Here is a 16,145-nt window from a genome sequence, read left to right as displayed (position 1 = left end):
AGAGTTACACATGGATACCATAGACACTGAACAAGCTACATTAGTTTGTCCATTATTTTAGGAGATCCCTTTGTTCTGGGAGGGCTGTTATCACATCATGATGGGTGTTAGAGTTGTCTGCAACGAATATTTTACTTTTTACTTGTAGGACCACTTAAGGAAACAAGATCATTTCATATACTAATGAAATAATAACATTTTATAGATGAAGGAGGTCCATATGGAGAGGAAACTCTCTAAGGCAAGACTGTAGGAAGGCTGATTTTCAGTAACACTGTGCAGTAAGCTTTTTTTCTTGCTCTATGCTCACCTCCTCCTCTTACTGTCTCCTTTGCCTCTCAATGTTTCTGACACTAATATGGTTTTAATTTAAGATGATGAATGGTCAAAAAGATATAACATGAATCACTGGAGGAATAGTGAAAAACTCACCTCATTTTAAAACATTATATAAAGTTTACTTTATTGGTTTACCACTGTCAATTATGATCATTATTATAGTTTGTCTGCAAGCTTTCCCTGGGGAAGAGAAAATTACTTCCCAAGGAGAGAAAAAAATAATTGCATACTATATAGTGCATAGAATGAAAATTAAAGGTGGTTTAAAAAAAATCTCCAATCTCCAAAATGAACTCTGTGTTTTGTTTAGAAACAGAATGTCAAAAATTGAACTGGATCAAGAAAATAAGAAAATGAATATTTTAAAAATCAGAATCTATAGTTTAGAAGATACAAAAGAGGCCAAACACATGGGCAGCCTGGATGTTGGCGTGGACTTTGTGTGCTTCTTCATGTTTGGGGAAAGCAATGATTTCTTTCTGCCAAGTCAGCCTCAGTATCAGAATCCATGAGTACCTTGCCATGTTTGTAGAGACTGTCCAGATCTGGCTCACATGCTGAAAGGGAAGTACTGGCACCTTTACAAATATGAAAGCCATTGAAAAACTACCATCAATAACACAATAAAAGCTTAAATGTTGGTATAAGAATTTAACTTACTTAGGGGAGAAGAATTTTGCTAAGAAGGAACAAAAAAAAATGCAATACAGTGGTACAGTAATTTTTAGATCATTTAGAAAAATGCTATTTAATAAAATATGTACTTGGCTGTAGAGGAAGATACAGGCAAGTTCCTATCTCCTTTTCTGAATCAAATATGAAGATACTAGTGCAGAAAATGATTCCTTTTCTTTATTCCAGTTACACAAAATCTGGTCAAGCCTAGGGTCAGCTACACAAAAGAATCCATTGGGTTTTGTATACAGTCATATGGAATTAGGTGAGTCATGTCTAGGTTAAAAGACTAAAGTCACTCAACAAGGAATGTTCTTAAAATATGGAGCTGTGTTAGAGTAACTATTTCTTTTATGTGGAAAGAAAGAAGGCTCAAAGAAAAAAACTTCATTCCCTGGAACTTATCTTCCTGTTCTACTCATATTATTTTTAGTTCTAACAACAGCATTTCCAATGAAGTATACAGTTAAAAACACTGCTGTTTTAAGTATGGAATTTTGAGTCAAATACAATGAAGTCCAAATTTTGCCACTGACATTTACTAACTGAAGAAACTTGATAAGCTATTAAATTATACAATACTCAAATTCTCCATTAATGCAATAGGGATTTTGCAATTTTTATAATTGTAAGAGAATAAAATGGGGGAACTCAAGTTAAAGAAAATAACAAAACAAATGGCTAATATTAAACATTCTAAAGTATTGTTTCATTAATCTGAGCATTCAAAAATATTTGTCCTTTGGGGTGGTGATTGATGGAGTATTTTTATTTTATGATATTTTTTGTTATTTTTTATATTTCTCATTTTCAAGGTTCACCCACATTGTAGCATATGTTAGTTTCCTTTCTGTATTTTTTTTACCATTACTGAGATATAATTTAAAAAATAATAATAGGGTAAATGCTGTAAGATAAGAATTCAACTACTTTTTTTTTTTTTTTGGTACCAGAGATTGGACCTAGAAATACTTTGCCACTGCACCGTGTCCCCAGACTTTTTTTTTTTTATTTTTTATTTTGATTCAGGGTTGAGTTGCTTAAGGCTTCAATAATTTGCCGAGACTGGCTATGAACTCTGCTGCTGAGGTTACAGGTGTGAACCACCATGCCCAGGTTCAACTACATTTTATTACAGATGAGTACACAATTCTCCCAACAGTATTTGTTGAAGAAACTGTGCTTTCTTCTTTGTATATTGTTGGCATCTGTCTTTATAAAAAAATTAATTGACTATATATGCATAGGTTCTTTTCTGCATTTTTATTCTGTTGATTTTTTTATGACAATACAATGCTGTTTTGATTAAAATGCTTTTGCAAAGAATCTGGAAATTAGGAATTGTGATGCTTCCAGCATTTTCTAGCCCAAGATTGCTTCATCTATTCAGTATCTTTTGTAGCTCCTATATTATTTTTAGGATTTTTTTTTTTTTAAATTTCTTTGCCACTAAAATCTTGTTAGGGATTCCATTGCCTTGGTATATCACTTTGGGTAGTTTGGACATTTTGACAATATTGATCATTTTGATTCATGAACATTGGTTTTCTTTTCATTTGTGTCTTCTTCAATTCCTTTCATTCATGTTTTATGATTTTCGGTATATGGATCTTTCACATTCTTCATTATTTTTTTTTAGGTATTGTGTTCTTTTTTATTCTATTTTAAATGTGATCATTTCCTTAGTGGGATCATTTTATTAATTTAATTTTTCAGTTTTGCGTTTAAATTCTTCCAACCCCCTTATCCTTAAGTATGCTCAGGTTCTTTTATAGGTGTTCTCACATTTGCCACATACATTTCCTTTTTAATACTGCACACACTTTCAATTTTACATTAATTTCTGTGTATATTTGAATAAATTTCATTTCTGGAAGTTAATTCTAAGTTTCAGGAGAAAATAATATGTGTCAAGATTTTACTGTCACTATAACTCAGTGCCTAAAATAATGCAGGAAACAAAACATTTTCAATAAATATTTATTGAATATCTGGGTAACAAATTGATGAGAGAAGAAATAAAGAGAGATATTCTCTGGATAAGCCCAGATTTTGAAACTGTGACACTTTTCTACATGGATCATTTGTGCTATAACTTGTTTGAAAGCATGAACTAAAAGAATGAGATATTTGTTAATTTTATAGAACAAATAATTTGTTGGTTTGTTTACCTAGGTTCAATTCATTCCATCTTCAGTAAAGTTTATAGTACAAAAGCAAATTAATAATAAGTGGAGGGCTAAGAAGATATCAATTAGTTGCCTCCAAAAATAGTAGAAATTTGTTAGAAGATTTCTTATTAAGAAAACAGTCTTTAAAAATATAAAATAACATTCATTAACATAGAATTATTTATTCATATGAAAATATTAATTAATGCTAAGGACTTATGAAGTTACTGTGTGCTCTATACCATAGACTCAACCACTGAGCAAAGGAAGTAAATCTACATACTGAAAAAAAAATTTACTTAATAGTTTGTCATAGTGATGTATAAAACATCTGTGTCCTAGAGGAATTAAGTCACTGCCTTTTTAAGAAGATAAAATTATTTAGTTATTTAGCCACTGTAGTGGTTTAGAAGTGGTGTCCCTCCAAATCCCATGCATTAAAGCCTTGCTTGTTAGTCTCTGGTGCTGTTAGTAAATGGTGGAACTTCAAAAGGAAGAGCATAGTGAAAAGAAGTTAGGCCATTTGGAGAAATGCCTTAGAAGAGGGTATTTTAACTCTTGTCCCTTCCTTTCTGACTCTATTTACTGACTGCCCTAAGTTGAGCATTTTTCCTCCACATAGTACTTATATCAAAGAGCTGTGTAAAAATGCATGTTTATTTTCTATCTGTGTGATTTTGGATGAAGTATTTCTTGGAAATTTTAGTTTCCTCTATTTAAAAGAAATATATTATCTTACATGCCTATACATATATATTACAAAGAACCATTATATAGATTTCAGAGAAATACATGTGTATAAATACCCATTTTGTAAATATGTCAGATGTTGTACTTTACAAAAATAATGATGCTGGGTATCTGCTAATACCCAGTCTTATAGTCTTCAAGGTGCAATATTTGTTTATAAAAACTAATGATCTGGCTTTTGGTATAATATATAGGGTAGAGAAGAATAATAAAATATGTTCCTATTTTGTGTCTCCTATATTTGTTAATGGAAATCTATGACATCCATTTTTCTATATATTCATTGGCATAGTTACAAAAATGCAAAGTGAGATAACTTATAATGTCTACTATGAGAAGCATGAATAAATATGAAGAAAATATCAGGAATATTTCCATGAAGAAAATATCAGGAATATTTTGTTGTGTGATATTTTAATTCCCAATCACCACAGTTATGATATAGCCTACCCCTTTTCCCTTAGAATATGTAAAAATTTTATCATAAACTATTGTGAGGGCTGGGGATGTGGCTCAAGGTAACGTGCTTGCCTGGCATGCGCGGGGCACTGGATTCGATCCTCAGCACCACATAAAAAAATTAATAAAATAAATATGTTGTGTCCACCGAAAACTGAAAAATAAATATTAAAAAATTCTCTCTCTTTCTCTCAAAACATTAAAAAAATAAACTGTTGTGATCAACCAGTTTTCTAATACTTCTATCCAGAGTCATTAGCTCTTCAGTTTCCAAAGATACAACTTATTCCTGGGAACCAGATTATAGATTTTTTATTTCCAGTGTTAACAAATAGGAAAAACAATGATCTTGAAAAAGCAATGAAAGTGGTATGTTTTGGTGCTGAATTTTCATTCAGTAGAAAATGAGAAATATAGGAGATGGTGTTAGATAATTCAAACTATTTTTTTTTTCATGTAGCAAACTAACTCATTATTCCTGAAGAAGGAAAGTATACACATAAATGTTCCACACAGAAATTTAGCTGAAGTCTAGAGCTATTTGACTAAGTTCTGGATTTTCAAGCTTAATACTCTAAGAGTGATAAAAGCAACAGATAACATAATCACATTGATAATGCAAATGCTAGTATTGAATATGACTTCCTATATAAGAGGAAGCTAGAGGAAGAAGCATCTATATGCATTTCTGCAATATGAAAAATGATTTAGCATTCAAATTTTAAAAGATCTTAGAAGAACTTATGTAATTTATATTTAGAAATATAATTTACTAACAGGTTGTGAACATCACAATAAAATTCTTGCAAATAAGAGATAATTAGACAGACTCAGACACTTAAAAGCATAGCAGGATAAAATGTATGTAACTAGAGTATATCAAATAATTTTGAGGAGAAAATGAACAAAACTCCAAAAACAAATGGATTAATATGAATTTTGAAAAATTTTAAAAGCATTGGATTTAAGAATGAGCGCCAATGACATTGTCAGAAATGGAGTCTGTAATCAACAGAACAGACTTGAGATTTTCTTTCAGAATATTGACAGAAATACTAAGACAAGTGAATTTTGTAGGATCCATGTGGAAACTTACACGTGGTGAACAGAGATTGTGGGGTCACCATCCAGACTGGCTGTATATTTAAGGGAGGTACTAAAACAAATGATGAATCATATATTTAAAAATGTCTCCTGAAATAAAGAAAATGTTAAACTGTAGATAGAAAGATAAATTTGACACAGGAAAGTCATCAAATCCTTAATGTAAGGACAAAGATAAAACAAGAACATGAGGCAACAGAAGATGTATCTGCTCACATATCTCAGAGAAAGACAGAGACAAGCAGAGCAAGGAAGAAGAGCTCTCCCTCTTTGCTCAACAGCTGATTCTCACCACATGATGGTTCTGCTGTCTCAGTCAGGCTTCCTTAATAAGGCAGGGACCATGGTCTGGTGGTGTTATCCTGTATTATTTCCCCTAGTAAGTCCAAAAATATTTCTCAAATGTATTTTAGGAGCAGAAAATGGTTTACCTGGATTCAGATTCGTATTTACTGTCTGACCATTGTAGACAGGGAGGTAGGCCATCTACAAGGAGTTGCCTCTCATTCAGGTTACTTGCCAGAGGTACACAAAAATTGTTCTCCTATTTCTGTATAATAAAAACCCAAATAGCACATAAAAAAATGACAGAATTTTATTTTCAATGTGAGGGGAAGAGGACACTTGGGCAACGTGAGATTTCTCTTTAGGGAGAAGAGAAAGCATAAGAAAATCTGTGCAGCATTAATTTTGTTCTAGAGCATTATAATTACTTAGGATAAAAAACACAAGTAGGTTTCATAAAATGTAACATCAGTAAAGGCATGGAGGAAGTATTTAAAGAATAAAATAAATACTATGAATTTTCCTGATACTTGAGCAACAATAGGAAGCATAACTATAAATACCTAAAAATAAAGATTATGAATGTCAGAATGTTATATTAAAAATATTAATTAAATCATGAAAATAAAGAATAACAATGGAGAGCATTTTAAAAAAACGTTGTTACTTATTCTTAGGATGAAAAGTTAATGTTAACTTAATTTTCATTCAGAATTAATGCTTAAAAGGCTTAGTCATTATTAAAAAGAAACCAGTAAAGAAACTTAAGGGAATGGGATATTATAAATGGGAGTAAAATAGTCTTGAATGAGAAATTTAAATTGATTATCAATACCTAGAAGATTATGAAGGAAAGAATGTAATTTAGTGTTTAAATAAAGCTTGGAAATGTAGTTGTAAATCACTGCTTGGATGTCATTTAAAAATCTACCATTTTATTTGATAAGAGAAACTTTGCTTAGCTAGTTCATGCCACCAACTGTAGAAAGCCCATTTTTCAAAGAAAAATTACCTCAACATTTTTTTTCTAAAACATAAGTAAAAAAAAAAAAACTGTGGGCTTTTCAAGCTCTTAGTGTCTTATTTTTGTACATTCAATGTCTAGCCAAAACAAACAAAAGGAGCAGATAGTAAACAAACATTAAGCCAGATGGAATCCAAAAGTCTGACCTTGATACAGTTAGGCATCACACAACACTATTATAGCTAATGAGAGAACACATATACTATGGTGGTCTCACAAAATTATTTCATCCACTGATGTCAACATTCTTTATTACACTCTTTCATGTTCCAAAGGGAGGAAATTGCCCAATGATGCATTTTTCAGAACATTTCTCTGTTGTTAGGGGATACCAGATTATACACATTTCTATACTTTTTTTTCCTGATGCCATAGGTACAAGGATTTTATATTTTAAAGTATCATTAGAATCACTGTGATCTTTTTGAAATCTTTATCTCATTTTCTATTCCACCATACATTACAGTGTCATGTTTTATCTAACTTTTATTTTTGGTACTGGGATTGAATCAGGGGTCCTCTGTTACTGAGCTACACTTCCTAGCCCTTCTTTATTTTTATTTTGGGTTAGGGTCTCAGGAAAATTGCAAAAAAATGGCTGGGAACTTATGATCTTCCTGTCTCAGCCTCCTGAGTTACTGGGATAACAGGTACACTACTATATTTGTCTTTTAGTTGAAATTTTTGATCTTTCATAAAATGAGTTAATATTTTCTTATTTAGTAATTCTCAATTCTCTCCAATATTATCAACTTATGACAATTGTCTAAATTTTCCAGTTCTAATCTATTAATATAAAAAAGCTAAGATTTTTGATTTAATATATCTAAAAATAAAATTAGATTTGAAAAATCACTAATTAGTACACATTATTTCTCTGAAAATTTACTAAAGAACAATTTATGAGTACTTCTGAGAGAGATGGGGACATGATCTGAAACTCCTGAATGCAGGCATCTGATAAGGGTGCAAACTAGAAAGGAGAGTTGACTGATGATCTTTCAAGAGACATATATCTTCTGGATACTGCTAAAGTTCATAAAAAAACAATTAGGGAAGATCAAACACTGTATGGCTGTGTGCATATCCCTATGTACATTCGCTTAGGCCATGGAGAGTCTTGGTAGGGTGCATTATGGGACAGGACATCTGCATAACTGAGACTTTGGTGTGGTGGTGGAGATGCTTCTCTTCTCAGTAGAACAGAGAACACTTTGGATCCAGTCCTCACTGTAAGCATGCAATGCTCCCATTTAAATATACAATTATATTTAAATGCATATATACCCACTGATGTGCAAATACACAAACATACACAAAACCACATGGACACACACAACCATAAGGAATAATATACCTAGCATTAATAAATTACAATAATGTATTTGCCTCCAATATTCATTTTAAATTATAAAAATAACAGTTATAACAAAATACTTTAAATCCTACTTCTGTCACATTCTATGTCAGAGGCAACTTAGCTTCTGAAATTAATGGAGCATATATGTAATTATTACTTTCTTGGTTTTAAAGTTTCACCGATACACTAGCAAAAACACTGCAACATTTGTCAATTGCTTTTTAAGTATTTTTTTTTTTTTGTAATGTGAATATTTAGCTGCATATCTAGGTCAATATTTAATTACTTCTGAGAACATAGGTATGAATATTTTATGTCTTATTTATCCATGTCTTTTTTGTACATTGCTTGTTGATTAAAATGAGAGTAAAACAAAATGAAAATCACTATAGGTAATAAAAAATTCTCATTATCTCCAGTACTATATCTGGATCTGGGTTAGAATCAGTTCTAGTTCATAGGTTAAAGGATGATAGCCTCTCTTCTTCATTTGCTGAGCATTTGCCTTAAATATGTATTGAATTTAGTGTTATATTATAGCTATATCAGATTATTATTTTAATAAATACAATTTTTCATATTCAATACACTAGAATATATATAATCTGAGAAATTAATATAATGTTCTAATATTAAATAATCTTTATAATACTGAGACAAATAGCTATCATATTAAAGCACATAATCTGTTATTTATTAGGGCTACAAATAGACTTAGGAGTCATCTGAATTTTGGAAAATCAAAAAGAATAAGATTATAGATTTTAGAAGAACTTGAAGATAATATAATTTACTTTTTAAACATGATATATAATTCACTTTGTAACAACTCTGGTTTCAATCATTTAACCGCAGTTAGAATTTCTCCACTCACATAGAGGTTGTTATCATTTAAATAAGCACATTTAATTTGCAGGCAACTGTAATGATTAAATTCTTTCTCATATTGATATGAAATATTCTTTGCTTACATTCAGTTTAATTCAATATTCTGAAGTTATTCAGGATAAGCCTAATCTCTCAACTGAATGCTAGCTCATCAGGTATCAGACACAACTATCAAAAATTGCTATCAAAGTTTCATAAATTGTGTCCTTTTCATTCTAAACATATCATTTTAATGTATATTACTATTTTGAGACACAACTATCCTAGTTATTCTCCTAGATCCTCTAAAATTATGATTCTAGAATAAAATTCAAAGATAGGTATACATTGACCTGGAAAGAAGTACATGTGATTCTATCTTTTCCTTGTGTAATACAATTATAATAATATACTTGTAATACTGTTGAATCCTTTACAGCATAGTATTTATATATTTTGCTAAGGTCTCTTATAATTTTCATGTTATTAAAACCTATGGAATCAGTTAGATCTTTTTTGTTTAACTTCTATGGGTCAAATTGTGTTTCCCAAAAGATATGATGAAGTTCTTTTTTTTTTTTTTAGCACATATTTAAAACTTATGAATTCTTTATTTCTGGAATTTTCCACACAACAACTTAGCATTGTAGCTGACCTAGTAACTAAAATTATGGAAAGGAAACTGAATAAGAGGGATCTCCTAGGAATGGAAAATAAGCACGTCATCATCAGCCAGTAGGAAAATTCAAAATAAAATCACAATGAGGAGCTGGAGTTGTGACTCAGTGACTCAGCGCTTGCCTGGCCCATATGAGGCACTGGGATCAATCCTCAGCACACAGTAAAAATATTTAGTTATTTTCCTGTCTTTTATTCTTTCTTAGCACCTTGATTATGAAGTTCTTATCCTGGTACTAGGTACTATGTTTGGAAATATGGTTTTGAAAATACATTCAAATTGAGATGAAGTTATACTGATTTAAGGTCTGACCTAACCCAATATGACTGGCGGTACTAGAAGTGGAAAAGACAGCCACGTGGAGTGGCACATGCCTATAATCTCAGTGACTTGGGAAACTGAGGCAAGAGCATTGCAAGTTCAAGGCCAACCTCAGTGCATTAGCAACTCAGCAAGGTGCTCCGCAACTTAGTGAGACCCTGTCTCTAAACGAAAAAAAAAAAAAAAAGTCTGAAGATGTGGCTCAGTGGTAAAGCCCCTCTGTGTTCAATCCCCAGGACTGAAAAGAAAATAAAAGTGGAGGGCTGGGGATGTGGCTCAAGCGGTAGCGCGCTCGCCTGGCATGCGTGCGGCCCGGGTTCGATCCTCAGCACCACATACCAACAAAGATGTTGTGTCCGCCGAGAACTAAGAAATAAATATTAAAAATTCTCTCTCTCTCTCCTCTCTCTCCTCTCTCACTCTCTCTTTTTAAAAAAAAAAAAAAAAAAAAAAAAAAAGAAAATAAAAGTGGAAAAGAGACTCAGCCACACACACAGAATGCCACTTGATGATGGAGACAGAGATTGGAGTGATATTTTCACAACTTAAGAAACAATAAAATTGTAGGTAAACAGCAAGAGCTAGAAGAAGACATGGAAAAGAATTTTCCTTAGAGCCTTTAGCATGATCCTATCCCTGTCCACCCCTTGATTTTGGACTTGTCACCACCAAAATTTTAAGACAATAAATTTATGTTGTTTTAAGACATTCAGTTTAATTCATTATGGACAACCACAGTAAACAAATATAGGTTCTAGTCATGGGAAATGAGGTGGCACTGTGACAAATACCTAAAATTGTAGAGGTGGTTTTGGGGTAGAATATGAGTAGATACTGGAAGGATTTTTCACAAACTTTACAGGAAAAAAATATATTTCCTTGAAGATATTGTTAATAGAAATATAAATGCAGAAAATGGGGTCAGGGGCCCTGACTGCAGCAGCCTCTGAGTGCCTGAGCAGCTAAGCATGGTAAAAAAATCCTGCTCATCCCATGCACACAGGGTATCCTCATGGTCTCTTCTCAAAGGAATTTATACTTTCATAACTTGAGCCTGAAATGGCTGTGATTTTTACAGTTTCTGAGATACCCTCAAGTTATCTTTCTTCTTGTCTCTGTGCAAAGTACTTAGCATTTCTTTGGTGGTTTTAACAACCACATTTTGCTTAGCCCTTTTACTGACACTTTTTCTGGCCAAACTACAAGTTTTTGAAATCTTTCTGCTCTGCTTTTTGCTTCTGATTATCAAAGTAAAGCTGAATAAAATCTGGGGCCAGCAATATCCACGCCACTGCCTGAATTGTGTGGTTTCTTGAATTTTATTCTGCCAGGTTAATTAGTCTATCACCATTAAATTCACAAAAAGTCTCAGGACACAGGCAAAATATAGACATTTTTTTTTCTTTTTTGTCAGAACAGAACATTAATGACCAAGAGTCCAAATTTTAATAGAGTCCTGCTCCCCTGAAACCTCATGAGCCCTGTATTTGCTGTCCACAGTCTTATCAGTATTCTGGTCTTCTTAGCTCCCATTAGAATCACCCATTAAGCTCTACTTACAGCATTCTAAAATTTTTCCAGCCTGTATCTTTAAACTTTTCAAAACTTCTCCCCCTGCCCCACCTCTCCCACACCAGTTTCAAAGGCTTCTGAAACACATGGTAATGTTAGTCACAGAAAAAAAACACTTTTTGGTACCAATTTCTGTTTTAGTCAGCTTTTCATCATTGTGACCAAAACACCAGATAAGAACAATTTTAGAGGAGAAAGAGTTTGTCAGGAGGAGCGACTAAACTATGGTTTTTGAACTGTCCTGTGACAGAGGCAATGCCCCTCTGAAGAACTTTCAGTGTGAAGATGCCAAAGAGATAGCCCAGTTGCTATGGTGATGCCCTGTTCAATCATGGGGTTCTGTGCTAGCCACAGAGCTATTCAGTTTTTAACCTTGAGTTTCAGACACTGGCTGCTTGGGGGTAGAATGTTAAGGGCACAAGCTGGTAATCATAATTAGGCTGTTCATACTCATGACCTTGACTCCACTTGCTCTGAAGAAAATTTCCCATGATAGCCCTTTTAATGATAAAACATACATAATAAACATTCTGAGCTTCCTGGTGGACAGTCTTCCTCCATCAGAGTTTGGCTGAACCACCAAGTCCTGGCTTTTTCTCTATTTGTGTGCCTGTTTGTCTTTTCTCCATCACCTCATTGACCAATTTGGTTACCCCTGAATAATTGTTGTGCAGGCCACAAAATTTGGCCCCCAAAGAGGGACACTGGAAACTTACCATGCATGTTTTTTAAAGGAAAGAAAAGAGCAAGTTTTTATACAACTTGGTGTAAAAAACATGGGATAGTTAGGATCCAGAGTAAAAAGAATCCCTCTGTTGCTTTGTTTAAAACTATGCTTAAATCAAGGAAGGTACAGTTGTCACAGTTTTTAAAATTTGTTACTAAAACATGCCTCTGGTTTCTTAAAGAGAGAGCTGTTAATGTTGAGAAATGGGAGAAAAGATAGACACATGAATAGAGAAAAAGCCAGGGCTTTGTGGTTCAGCCAGTCACTTATGAAGACAGACTGACCACCAGAAATCTCAGTATGTTTATAAGTAAAAGGGTTTTATCATTGAAAGGGTTATCATGGGAAAGTTTCTTCAGAGCAAGTAGAGCCAAGGTCATGAGTTTAAGCAGCCCAATTATGATTATTAGCTTGCACCCTTAACTTTCCACCCCCTAGCAGCTGGTGTGTGAAACTCAAAGTTAAAAAGTGAATAGCTCTGTGGCCAGCATACAATCCCCTACTGAACAGGGCATCAGCATAGCAAATAGGCTAAGTCTTTGGCACCTTCACACCAAGGGTTCTCTAGAGGGGCATCACCTGTCACAAGACAATTTGAAACTCATAGTTCATTCAGTTGCCACTCTCAAGAAAAGTTTACTTGGCATTTATAGTTTTACAGGGCTCAGTCTGCAGACAGCTGACTCCATTTGCTCTGGGTCCATGGAGAGGCAGAACACCGTGGAGAAAGACTGTGGAGGAGGAAAGCAGTTAAGGACATGGCAATCAAGAAGCAGAGAAGGCTTTGCTCACCAGTAACAAAATATAAGCCACAAAATCATGCTCCCAGTGATCTACCTCCTCAAGCCACACCCTACCTGCCTTCAGTTATCACTAAGTTAATTAATTAATCTTCGGATTGGGCTATAACTCTCATTGTCTAATTATTTCACCTGTGAACCTTCTTGTATTGGCTTACACCTGAGCTTTGGGGGGGACAACTCATATCTAAATAATAACATATGTAGCTTAGGAAATTTCTAATTAAGTGTAGATGTATCTGGTTTATCCTTGTGGTTTATAGTAAAAAATAAAGAAAAAAAGAAATAAATTAAAAAGAAACTATTAGGCAAATGCAAACTAGAACTTGAATATTTGAATAATTGTCAATCTTTATTTTAAAAATTAATTATTAATTTTTTGTTCTAATCTGTTGTATATGACATCTGGATGTATTTCAATTCATAGTACACATATGGAGCACAATTTTTTATTTCTCTGTACACAAAGTAGAGTCACACCATTCTTGTCTTCATACATATACCTAGGGAATGATGTCCATCCCATTCCACCATCTTTCCTACCCCATTCCCCCTTCCCTTTTCTCCCTCCACTTTGCCCTATCCAAAATTCCTCCATTACTCCCATACTCCCCCTAACTCCCCTTATGGATCAGGATACAATTATCAGAGAAGACATTCGGCCTTTGGTTTTTTGGCATTGGCTTACTTCACTTAAACATGATATTCTCCAACTCCATCCATTTACCTGAAAATGCCATGATTTTATTCTCTCTTAATGTTGAATAATATTCCATTGTGTGTGTGTGTGTGTGTGTGTGTGTGTGTATCACATTTTCTTTATCCATTCATCAATTGAAGGGCATCCATGTTGGTTCCACAATTCAGCTATTGTGAATTGTGCTGCTCTAAACATTGATGTAGCTCTGTCACTGTAGTATGCTAATGTTAAGTCCTTTGGGTATAAGCTGAGGAGTGGGATAGCTGGATCAAATGGTGGTTCCATTAAAGTTTTCTAAGGAATCTCCATACTGCTTTCCATATTGGTTGCAGCAATTTGCATTTCCACCAGCAATGTATGAGTGTACCTTTTCCCCCACATCCTCAAAACACTTATTGTTGCTTGTAGTCTTAATAACTGCCATTCTTACTAGGGTGATATGGAATCTTAGAGTAGTTTTGATTTGCATTTCTCTAATTGCTAGAGATGTTGAACATTTTTTCATGTATTTTCTGATTAATTGTTTATCCTCTTCTGAGAAGTGTCTGTTCAGATCCTTGGCCCATTTATTGATTGGGTTATTTGTTTTTTCTGGTGTTAAGTTTTTTGAGTTCTTTATATATCTGGAGATTAGAGCTTTGTCTGATGTGTGTGCTGTAAAAATTTGTTCCCATTCTGTAGGCTGTCTCTTCACATCTCTGATTATTTCTTTTGCTGAAATTAGCAAAGTAGCAGGATATAAAATCAACACTAATAATTCAAATGCATTTCCATATATCAGTGACAAATCCTCTGAAAGAGAAATTAAGAAAACTACTACCCCATTTACAATAGCCTCAAAAAAATACTTGGAAATCAACTTAATGAAAGAGGTGAAAGACCTGTACAATGAAAACTACAAAACTCTAAAGAAAGAAATTAAAGAAGACATTAGAAGATGGAAAGATCTCCCTTGTTTTTGGATAGACAGAATTAATATTGTCAAAATGACCATACAACCAAAAGCACTATACAGATTTAATGCAATTCCAATCACAATCCCAATAACATTCCTCATAGAAATACAAAAAGGAATCATGAAATAAATCTGGAAAAAATAAGAGATCCAGAATAGCGAATGCAATCCTTAGCAAGAAGAAGTAGGTAGCATCGTTATACCAGACCTTAATCTATACTACAGAGCAATAGTAACAAAAATGGCATGGTATTGGCACCAAAATAAACTTGTAGATAAATGGTACAGAATAGAGGACACAGAGACAAGCCCACATAAATACTAGACAAAGGCACCAAAAACATATATTGAAGAAAAGATAGCCTTTTCAACAAATGGTGCTGGGAAAACTGAAAATCCATATACAGCAAAATGAAATTAAGCTCATATCTCTTACCATACACAAAACTCAACTCAAAGTGGATCAAGGACCCAAGAATTAGACTAGAGACCCTGTGCATAATAGAAGAAATAATAGGCTCAAATACTCATCATGTCAGATTAGGCCCTGACTTCCTTAAGAAGACTCTTATACTGCAAGAAATAAAATCAAGAATCAATACATGGATGAATCCAAACTAAAATTTCTTATCAACATATTTTTATTGGGATAAAAAGATATTTTTTTCCTCTGGAGAAACACCAAGTATATGACTGATCCAAAATTTATTAGAGAAATTAAACATGTGATTCATGAATCACTGTATTATCTCAGCAGAAACCCTACAAACTTGATTGAAGGAATAGAGATAGAATAAATGGGAAGAAGGCTGTCACACTTCTTGGATTCCATAGGTAGGAAATGGGTCAATGGAGAAACTTGACAATGAACATGGCATCTTTCATAAAAAGCAAAGGATGAATGTGAGGGTACTCAGAGTACAGGCCTAAGATTATGGAGAATCTACCTTCATCTTTGTTTTAGATTACTTGCCCCCAGAACTCTGAGAGTAAATTTCTGATATTATCTAATAAACTTGTTTGTGGTAATTTGTTGTAGATGCAATAGAAAACTAGTACAACGTCTCAGCAACTTTTCACAATGCTTAATCATATCTGACAATTCTCCTTTATCATAACTTCTATTACTCTAGGGGTTTGAAGTAGCCTTAGTTATAGTCTATTTTCCACTCTTTTTTAATCTTACAGCCAGAATCTTCCTTTAGATGCTCATCTAACAACCCAGTGCCTGTGATTCTGGCCATATGTGGACATGGTTATCCTTCAAAGTGATGACTCAGAGACCTGCATTCCTACCTGTTGTGACTCCATCATTCTCTATAAATGCATAGAGAAATGCATTGATAGAAAAAAATAA

The sequence above is a fragment of the Spermophilus citellus genome (genome assembly GCF_964194105.1).
Source record: "Spermophilus citellus genome assembly, chromosome: 9".
Classification (NCBI taxonomy): Eukaryota; Metazoa; Chordata; class Mammalia; order Rodentia; family Sciuridae; genus Spermophilus; species Spermophilus citellus.
Note: the sequence above shows the minus strand (reverse complement) of the source record.